At 42.7% G+C, this 10,774-nt stretch overlaps 1 non-coding gene across 1 annotated transcript; it reads right to left on the bottom strand.

The window, feature by feature from the left end:
- Positions 1 to 4,185: 4,185 nt before the first annotated feature.
- LOC125171407 (U6 spliceosomal RNA) lies at positions 4,186 to 4,289 on the bottom strand. The gene has a single exon (XR_007154321.1). It is a non-coding gene; the product is annotated as a U6 spliceosomal RNA (small nuclear RNA).
- Between the last annotated feature and the right edge of the window lie 6,485 nt (positions 4,290 to 10,774).

Genomic DNA, 10,774 nt, shown 5'->3' with positions numbered 1-10,774 from the left:
TAGTACAATATAAAAAATAGCACAATATAGACTCGTACGTGATGCATACAAATGTTCTGGCTGGAGAAATAGAAGACTTGTGGCTACAGTGATGGGGGTATCAGGGAGATAAGGAACGGCGGTTACTTTTCACTTTATGCTTTTAGAATGTTATGGTTTGTTTATATAATATATACATTCTCATTAAAAAATAGATAAGACTCGGTACTGAAAGATTCACCTTGCCCCTTTTGGCATATAGGCGTGGCAATTTCAAAAATAAATAAGGACGTAAGAATTGAGTTTGTTCAACCCAAAAGGCACAGTCATTGCAAAGAACGAGCTTCTTTGGCCAGGAAGCAATTAGTTCCTTTTTTTAAAGGACTTTTTTTTTTTTTTTTTTAAGTTGTAACTTTACCTTCTCCCACTCCCTAGCCTACAAGAAAGGAATCTCTTAAACATACTGGTCTCTCAACTGATTTAATTGCCAACATGATTATCTTCAGGGATTTGGTTTGGCTTTTTAAGAAAAACCTCATCTTGGGGTGCCTGGGTGGCTCAGTCCGTTGAGCATCCAACTTTGGCTCAGGTCATGATCTCATGGTTCATGGGTTTGAGCCCCATGACCTGCTCTGTGCTGACATCTCAGAGCCTGGAACCTGCTTCAGATTCCGTGTCTCCCTCTCTCGCTGACCCTCCCCTGCTGTCTCTCTCTCTCTCAAAAAATAAATAAACATTAAAAAAAATTAAGAAATTGGAGTTTCCTGAGGCACCTGGGTGGCACTTGATTTCGGCTCACGTAATTTGGCTCTCGATTTCAGCTCAGGTACTGATCTTGTGGTTCATGAGATCGAGCCCCAAGACAGGCTCTGCACTGAGAGCAAGGAGCTGGCTTGGGATTCTCTCTCTCTCTCTCTCTCTCTCTCTCTCTCTCTCTCTCGATTCCCTCTCTCTCTCTCTCTCTCTCTCTCTGCCCATTCCCTGTGGACACACACGTGTGCATGCTCTCTCACTCTCTCTCACTCCCTCTGTCTCAAAATAAATCAATAAACTTAAAAAAAAAGAAAGAAAGAAAGAAAGAAATTGGAGTTTCATTAAATGCCAAACGAGAATTTGGGCTATGGACAGAGTAAGCAAATTAGGAGAGATCAGGAGGTAAATAGGTGAATTGCTTTAAACTGTGGCTTTAGCACCACCACCTTGAGCCAATTCAAGCTCTGAATAGTCTGGCTAGCCGCCTCTAGATCAACTGTCCCCTTTCTCACTGGCTCTGTGTTTTGAAAAAATTCTCTTGGCAGAATTAGTAGAGCAGAGGAGCAAAGGGCAGAACTGACCGGATTAGTCTTTCTCTAATGAAATCAGAGAAGACCAGGAAGGAAGGAAAAAGTGATAGGATTTTAGGTGCTGGGGAGAGAGATGGATGAGGCAAGGATTCTATCTTTCAAGGAAACGGTATTAGAAACTTACCATGTAGAACAAGCACTACCCAAGGCCCCAGGTGTCAACAACATAGTCATACTCCCTGCTGTCATACAATCTAACAGTCTGACTCTACATTTCCACCCAAAGAGAATGACAATATCACTGACACAAAGTCTAGAGGAAATGAAAAGTTGGCTGTTGTTGAGTTTTGGTTGATGCACCAGAGAACAAAGAGTTCAGTGGTAGAAAATGTGGAACTGAAGCTTGGGCTAGAGACAGAGCTTTTGAGATGACGATTGGCTCATCAAAGGAGAGAACTGATAAGCTCCTCAAAGGAGAGAAGAGACAGACTGGGATAAGGCAGCCGGGGTAGAAACAGCAAAAAATGAGCGAAATGACCAGAAGTCTACCTAAAGCAGGCTATCTAATGGTGTTCCCCAAACTGGAAGAGTCAAGTAATGATACTGAATACTGCAGGAGTCAAAGAAGATGAGGAACAAGAAAACACATTGGATCTTCTCACTCTAACATCGTTGGCATCGTTTGTGACTTTACGATTAAGAAAGAAATGCAGGGGCGCCTGGGTGGCGCAGTCGGTTAAGCGTCCGACTTCAGCCAGGTCACCATCTCGCGGTCCGTGAGTTCGAGCCCCGCGTCGGGCTCTGGGCTGATGGCTCAGAGCCTGGAGCCTGTTTCCGATTCTGTGTCTCCCTCTCTCTCTGCCCCTCCCCTGTTCATGCTCTGTCTCTCTCTGTTCCAAAAATAAATAAACGTTGAAAAAAAAATTAAAAAAAAAAAAAAGAAAGAAATGCAAACAGCTGCTGCTGTTTTCCTGCATTCCACCATCATCGTTTGTCACTCTGCCCTTGCACCTATACCAGACTTTTCTGGAAGCAAACATCTGCTTAATTTTTAGTAGCATTGTTCTCGATACCCTTCTTTGTTCCAAGAGATGGAGACACCTTGAGCATCGTGTTCTTTGGGACCTAAAGTCTGCAAACACATTTACAATAGACTTTTGTCCTGGTCCCAGGGCCACCTCAGACTTGCACTTATTAACGATAACTGATTAATCTTTAAAGAATGGGGGAAAATAAACAAGATTTATCTCAGAAACAGTGTTTAGAATGCTGAAAGTTTCACAAAGTTATTTGACTGTAAAATTGTAGAAGTAGTTCAAATTCCACTTATCTTTCCAAACGTCTGGAGATGGATAGTGTTATTTAAAAAGCAAAATCCCAGCAAACGGTGAATATAAACACAGGCGCTTTTTTAAATGTTTATTTGTTTATTTTGAGAGAGCTCTCGAATGAGTGGGGGTGGAGGGAGAGAATCCCAAGCAGGCTCAGCGAGGAGTCCGACAGAGAACTCTATCTCACAAACTGTGAAATCATGACCTGAATCAAAATCAAGAGTCAGGTGCTCAACCAACTGAGCCACCCAGGTGCCCACAGACTTTTTGTTTCTATTTTTAAGAATTCATCGACTAACTTTCTGTTTATTTTGACAAGTTTAAAATATGCAGAAACATTCACACAATTAATATCTAATGTAACCATTGCCTAGAATTCACATTTGTCATTTCTGCTTCAGATATATTTTAAAATATGGGATACTAAAAAAAACATTGAAATATCCCTGTTCTTAATCCCATTCTCTTCCCTCTCCTGGGGCAATTGTAACTATCAGTTTGGTGTATATCCGTTAAGTCCATGTCTTTATACGTTGACTATAAATTTATGAAACTGTAAACAGTAAATACAGTAGTCTACATACATACAAAAAGAATTGCTGGGCCATACGGTAGTAAGCCTTATATGGAATTTCAAAATCTAGCAAGGAAAGCTGTCCTTATCTTTTTCAGTATTGTCTGTTCTTGGATGTCACGTTTAGAATTCATTTGTCTAAATCATAAACCAGAATCCTATTGGAATTTTGACTCAAATTGCATTGGATTAATTGATTAATTTGACGTCTTTTCAGTCTGGATTCTTTCCAGATAAGAACATGACAGCTTTTTTCAGGTCTCCCTTTGCATTCTTTAATAATGTTTTATCATTCTCTCTATAAGACAATGACTGATTTTTGTGTTTTGATCTTACAGCCATCGATACTGCTGCATTTTGTTTTATAAATACCGCTAGTTTTTCAGTAGAGGCTCTTGAATATTTTCATGAAAACAGTAATGTCATCTGTAAAAATCATCCGTTTGTCTCTTCCTTTCTTATATCTTCTTTTCTTAGAACCTTTAGAGCAATTATTATTTTATGGAATAGTAGCAAAGATAGTGGACATTGTCTTATTCCTGACTTTAGTAAAAATGCTTTTAGAGATGCCTAAGTGGCTCAGTCAGTTAAGTGTCTGACTCTTGATTTCAGCTCAGGTCACACTCTCGCAGTTTGTGGGTTTGAGCCTCACATCAGGCTCTGTGCTGACAGCACGGAGGCTGCTTGGGATTCTGTCTCTCTCTCTCTTTCTCTGCCCCTCCTTCACTCGTGCACATGCATGTGCACTCTCAAAATAAACGTGAAAAAAATGCTTTTAAAATTGATGGATGATGTAAGTTTTAGGTAGAGCCCCTTTATTATATTATAAAAGTTTCCTTCTACTCATGTTTGAATTTTTTTTTGAATATGAATGTGAGTTCAATTTTACCTAATGCTTCTTTATGTATCTGGAAATAATCATGTGGCTTTTCTCCTTAATCTGTTAATATGGTCAGAACTGTAGTGGCAGATTTTCCTTCTTTCTTTCTCTCTTTTTCTCTTCCTCTCTTTCTTTCTTTTTAATATGGAACATTTCACAAATTTGCATGTTATCCTTGCTCAGGGGCCATAAGAATCTCTGTACCGTTCAAATTTTAGTATTTGTGCTGCTGAAGTGAGCACTGTAGTGATAGATTTTCTAAGATTGAACCATCCTTTTTTACTCATATAGACTCTACTTAGTTATAATGGGTCTTTTGTTTTAAATGTTTTATTTATTTTTGAGAGACAGAGACAGAGTACTAGCAGGGTAGGGGCAGAGAGAGAGGGAGACACAGAATCCAAAGCAGGCTCCAGGCTCAAATTCGTGAACCACTAGATCATGACTTGAGCTGAAATCAGATGCTTAACTGACTGAGCCACCCAGGTGCCCTGGGTCGTGTTTTTGTTTTTTTTTTTTTTTTTTTTTTTTTTTTAAGACACTGATGAACTGAATTTGCAACAGGAATAGTGTAACTGGATGATATGGAGCCTAACTGATATCTTATCCTGTCCTTAGAGATTACCAAATATCTCAGGGATTTAAGTGGAGATATTGTCCTGCTGAGAACAGTTACTCAGTTCTCCAAGGCTAAGTTCAGATAAGGCCCAGTTCTTGACTTGAGATTCTGGTTCCCACAGGGCAATACAGGCTCAACCAGTTTGATGACTTTTAGCATTGAGATGGTTTCTTTTGTTTTGTTTTTAATGTTTATTTTTGAGAGAGAGAGAGAGAGAGAGAGAGAGAAATAGTGCACATGTGTGCAGGGAGGGGCAAAGAGAGAAGGGGACAGAGGATCCAAAGCAGGCTCTGCATTGGCAGCAACGAGCCCATGAAGGGATTGAACTCACGAACCATGAGATCGTGACCTGAGTCAAAGTTGGACATTCAACTGACTGAACCACCCAAACACCCCAGCATTGAGAGTTTTAAAGGAGGACCAGGAGCAAAACAGGTTACCTTCTAGAGGAATGAAGAGTTTATACCCCCCTCTACCCACCCCTCAATCAAATCTGAGACTTGTGATCACATCTTGGCCAAACATTGCTGAGACACTCAACTGGCAGAAGAGACATAGAGGTTGAATAGCATCCCCTGCTTTGGTGTGGAGGGGTTTCTGGAGTTTCTCACAGGTCAGTGGTCCCTAAAGAAGATGGCAGGGGTAGAAGGAGTTTTGCTGGTAGCTCCCAAGATGGCTACTGCTTTGGCAATAGAACGCTGGCAGCAGTAGATGCTATGGGATGTCCATTGGTGGAATGTGTTGAATTGGGCAAAACAAGGTGAGCTTTATTCAGCTTCCCCCTGCCCAACTTCCTGCCAGGCCTATGCCATAGGACGATTTGGAGAACTAGCTTTTGGATGCCTGCCAAATGGAGGGAACTGATATCCAATTGGTATTACAGAGAAGCCAAGATAACCAACAGAGAAAGGGCAGAAACGCCTCCATTGTCTAGCTGGGATTTTTCATATAAAGAAAACAAGGATATGTGCAACTAATAAAAGTGCAACAAATTTCAAGGGCAATCATGTAAGGAAAGGTCATTCCCCCCACTCCTGTTTTCTCCCTTGAGTGCAAAGGAGTAATATAGTAGTTTTTTATTGCTGTGTAATGAATTACCACAAATGTACTGGCTTAAAGCAATGCAAATGTATTGGCTCACAGTTCTGTGTGTCAGAAGTCCAAGTAAGCTCGACTGTATTTCTCTGCTCCAGTTCTCACAAAGTCAAAAATCAAGATTGGCCAACTTGCGGGGCACCTGGGTGGCTCAGTAGGTTGGGCGTCCGACTTCAGCTCAGGTCACGATCTCGCGGTCCGTGAGTTCGAGCCCCGCGTCGGGTTCTGGGCTGATGGCTCAGAGCCTGGAGCCTGCTTCCGATTCTGTGTCTCCCTCTCTCTCTGCCCCTCCCCCGTTCATGCTCTGTCTCTCTCTGTCCCAAAAATAAATAAACGTTAAAAAAAAAAATTAAAAAAAAAAAAAAAAGATTGGCCAACTTGGGTTCTTACCTGGAGGCTCTCAAGAAAAACCTGCGCTCTAGCTCATTCTGATTGTTGTCCCAGTTCCTGGTAATTGTAGAATTGTGGCTGCCTTTCCTTGCTGATTGTCAACGGAGGCCCCCACTCAGCTTATTCCTTGGCACCTGGTCCCCTTCATCTTCAGGCCAGCAACTGTGTGTGGAGTCCCCCTTATACTTCAAATCTCTAACTTACTCCTCTGCCAATAGCCAAACAGAACTCTGAGTTTAAAGGCTCCTGTGATTAGAATTGGCCAACCTAGATAAACTCCTTTTTGCCAAGTGATAGCGCATCCTCATGGGCATAATATCTCATCGTATCCCCCAGCTTCTGCACATGCTCGCAAGGGAGAGAATTCTACAGGGCGAGGGTCGTTGTCGGTCATTTCTGGAATCCACATACCGGTAGTGAGAACAGGGAAGGGAGAGTGGGATGTTGCAGACCCAATACCACAACCTCATCCCTAGTTCCAGGTTACGACAGCCACGGATTCAGCCTGCTCTAGTGCACGAGGAAGGCCAGCTTTGGATCGAATATGAATTGAAGTTTCAAAATGAAGGAGTCAGTCTTCATAAGTGAAATGTGACCCTGTTCAGATAACTAAAAGAACTGAACAATGATGAATTTGGATTGAGATGTCACTGAGGGAAACTGCCTCCCAGTGAAAATGGGGATTACCATGGTGCATTACACCAAGACGTTTGGTTGCAGTAAAACTCCAGAAAGAAGCTCTTTATGGTGATGTTTTAAATTTGGACTTTTTCGTCTAGGTTTTTGAGATTGGTCTATATTGGGGTGCCTGGGTGGCTCAGTCGGTTAAGCGGCCGACTTCGGCTCAGGTCATGATCTCGCAGTCCGTGAGTTTGAGCCCCACGTTGGGCTCTGTGCTGACACCTCAGAGCCTGGAGCCTGTTTCAGATTCTGTGTCTCCCTCTCTCTGACCCTCCCCCGTTCATGCTCTGTCTCTGTCTCAAAAATTAATAAATGTTTAAAAAAAAACCCAGGAGATTGGTCTATATTGTTTTTTCCTTACATACCCTTGTTTTGATATCAAGGTTTTAATGGTCTTATGCATTGAGTAGTTTTTTCTATTCTGTGAGACAGCTTGTAGAAGACTGGAAGTGCATGTTCATTAAAGGCTTGATGAAACTGATCTATGAAATGATTAAGGCATGGAGAGGTCTTTTGGTATTGGAAACTTTTGACTACTAAAGAAATTTCTATTTCTTTTTTTTTTTTTTAATTTATTTTTGGGACAGAGAGAGACAGAGCATGAACGGGGGAGGGCCAGAGAGAGAGGGAGACACAGAATCGGAAACAGGCTCCAGGCTCTGAGCCATCAGCCCAGAGCCCGACGCGGGGCTCGAACTCCTGGACCGCGAGATCGTGACCTGGCTGAAGTCGGACGCTTAACCGACTGCGCCACCCAGGCGCCCCAGAAATTTCTATTTCTTTAATGATTATTGTTTAGATTTCTCATTTCTCCTGAAGTCAGTTTTGTTCGTGTATATTTTTCCTACAAAATGATCCATTTCATCCTAGTAGTTCTATTTTGGGGGTGTGATTGTTTATATCATGATCTTCTGATATACAAAAGACTCTACAACGGTATCTGTAGTCATGTTGCTCTTTTCAGTCCTAATATATGATGTTATTTAGTATTGAGGATGTGTTCTAAAGCCAAGATCTTGGAAAACCCATTCTTGTACTGGGTGGTTGAAAACATCTGGAAGTTGCAGCACAGCAACTCAGAGATTCTGGGGTAGCATAAGCCACAGCATCCAGGGTCCTGTAGAGGCCAGGATGTCCTCATTGGGCTGGTCTGGGGCACGATTTGGGCTGTGGTTCTGGCTGCTGCCCAGCCTCCTCCGTACCTGTCCGCTTTCCAAGCTGGTTACTCAGCTTTTTCAATGATTCTATGAGCCAATATCCTTTTAATAGTTCCCCCACCTGCCCCCGCAAATCACACAAGATTGATGATACGATCTCATGTTTCGTGGGTTGGAGCCCTGAGTCGGGCTCTGTGCTGACAGCTCAGAGCCTGGAGCCTATTTCAGATTCTGTGCCTCCCTCTCTCTCTGCCCCTCCCTTGCTTGCGCTCTCTCTCTCTCTCAAAAATAAAGAAACATTAGGGGCGCCTGGGTGGCGCAGTCGGTTAAGCGTCCGACTTCAGCCAGGTCACGATCTCGCGGTCCGTGAGTTCGAGCCCCATCTGGGCTGATGGCTCGGAGCCTGGAGCCTGTTTCCGATTCTGTGTCTCCCTCTCTCTCTGGCCCTCCCCCGTTCATGCTCTGTCTCTCTCTGTCCCAAAAATAAATAAACGTTGAAAAAAAAATTAAAAAAAAAAAAGAAAGAAACATTAAAGATTGATATTATGGGTTGAACTACATTCCCTAAAAATTCATATGATGAAGTCCTAACCCCCATTATCTGAAAATGTGACCCTCTGGGGGGGTCGCTACAGATATAATTAGTTAAGATAAAGTCATACTGGAGTAGAGAACACCGTCAATCCAATATGACTGGTCCCCCTATAAATAGGGGAACTCTGGACATGGAGACACACAGGAGAACACCATGGGAAGATTGCTTATGCTGTACAAACCAAGGAACTGCCAGAAGCTAGGAGAAATACCTGACACACATCCTTGCAAAGCAACTTTAGAGGGAGCGTGGCCCTGCTGACACCTTGACTCCAGACTTCGGGCCTCCAGAACTGTGAGACAATATACTTCTGTTGTTCTGAGCCACCTGGTTTGTGGCACTTTGTTAAGGCAGCCCTAGCGAACTAACAGTTAGTTTCTATGACTTACCGCTGAGAAGCATGACTGATACCGCTTTGTATTGAGTGACTAATTATGGAACAACCCAGAATTGGCGAATCCGACAGCTTAGGGCAGAGATGGGTGTCTTTGAATGCCAGGTTGGCATGAGCTTCACATTAAAATCTCACAAAAGTAGAATTGTCTTGCAGGTCTGTAGAGCGATCTTGGGTCGCGTTAAAGTTTTCCTCCCAAGTGGGGACGGGTGGCTGGCACCAACCTCAGTGGATGCTTTGAGTGGGTCAGAGATTTCCTGCCCTGGAGGTCCACAGTCTCTGCCTGACCAGTTTTATGCTGTTGCTGGTTTCTGAGTTGTTTGAAACTGATGACTACAACTGGATCCAGATGTTTCTGCTATGGATCTTCGAGGCGGTTAAAAGACACTGCCTTCTCCATGATAAGGAGCTGCCTCACAGACACATGGATCTTCAATTTTTTTCTCACATGGCTAGCTCTAGAAAAGGGGGCAGCCAATTTCTATTTGTCACCCCTGTAATTCAGGTCACTGGAACACTTTTTTTTTTCTTCTTCTTCTTTTTTAATTTTTTTTTTAACATTATTTATTTTTGAGACAGAGAGAGACAGAGCATGAGCAGGGGAGGGTCAGAGAGAGAGGGAGACACAGAATCCGAAACAGGTTCCAGGCTCTGAGCTGTCAACCCAGAGCCCGACGTGGGGCTCGAACTCACGGACCGCGAGATCATGACCTGAGCCGAAGTCGGCCGCTTAACTGACTGAGCCACCCAAGTGCCCCTTTCTTCTTTTTTTTTAAAGTCCTGATACTCTTTGTTATGAGAGCCAGCGCTATCGCTTACATAGATTATGTTAGGCATTTCAGGTCAAACTGTTCCCTAGAACCCCAAATAAAGGACAGAAAGTTAAGATGAAGAAGCACAAATGACTGACCTTGCAGTACATGCTCAACCAAAAATAGCTCAAGATACTCTCATTGATAAGAGTCTTGGCAGCATCCGTACCCTTACTCTCTTTGGCTGGAACAAATAGGCACTGAAAACATGGGGGGAATAGACCTACAAACAATACATACTGTAATGGATTTTTACTAAGTAGTGGGGTTGCACATCTAGCTCGCTACAACTCAGATAAATAAAAAATTACGTTTTAATTTTACCCACAATTGTTGTTGAGGCTGGGGGGCGCCTCGGTGGCTTAGTCAGTTAAGCATCTGACTCTTGATTTCGGCTCAGGTCATGATCCCAGGGGCATAGGATCCAGCTCAGTGTTGGGCTCCCGGCTGGGCATAGAGCCTGCTTAAGATTCTCTCTCTGCCCTTCCCTCTGCCCCTCTCCCCTGTTCGCTCGCTCTCTGTCTCATAAATAAATAAATAAATAAATAAATACTTAAAAAAAATTATTGCTGAACCTATACCTGGACTTTCATAGGAAAATTAATTACATGTCCAATATTTTAAAATCTGGTTGGATATGATCATGTAAACAATCTAGACAGTTGCCAGTCTCTTTTAAGTAGAATTGTTTATAGGTGCTTATGGCATTTAACAGTTTATCTTAAGGATTTCAGTGAGTAGTCATGCAATAAATATTCTGGTTTTAAAAAAATAGATGGAAAGAAAAAGAAAGAAAGAAAGAAAGAAAGAAAGAAAGAAAGAAAGAAAAGAGAGAAAGAGTGATTGATTTCCTTTAGATTCCCCTCACCCCTGCTTTTCTAAATTGGTATTTTAGTATGGGGGTGGGGAGGAGGTGCTCCGGGCTATGCGCTATCCTTTGTCAATTCTGCTCACATCCACTGCTTTCCAGCCTGATGTCCCTTA

The sequence above is a fragment of the Prionailurus viverrinus genome, chromosome B4 (genome assembly GCF_022837055.1).
Source record: "Prionailurus viverrinus isolate Anna chromosome B4, UM_Priviv_1.0, whole genome shotgun sequence".
Taxonomy (NCBI): Eukaryota; Metazoa; Chordata; class Mammalia; order Carnivora; family Felidae; genus Prionailurus; species Prionailurus viverrinus.
This window is presented reverse-complemented; position numbering and strand designations above follow the sequence as displayed.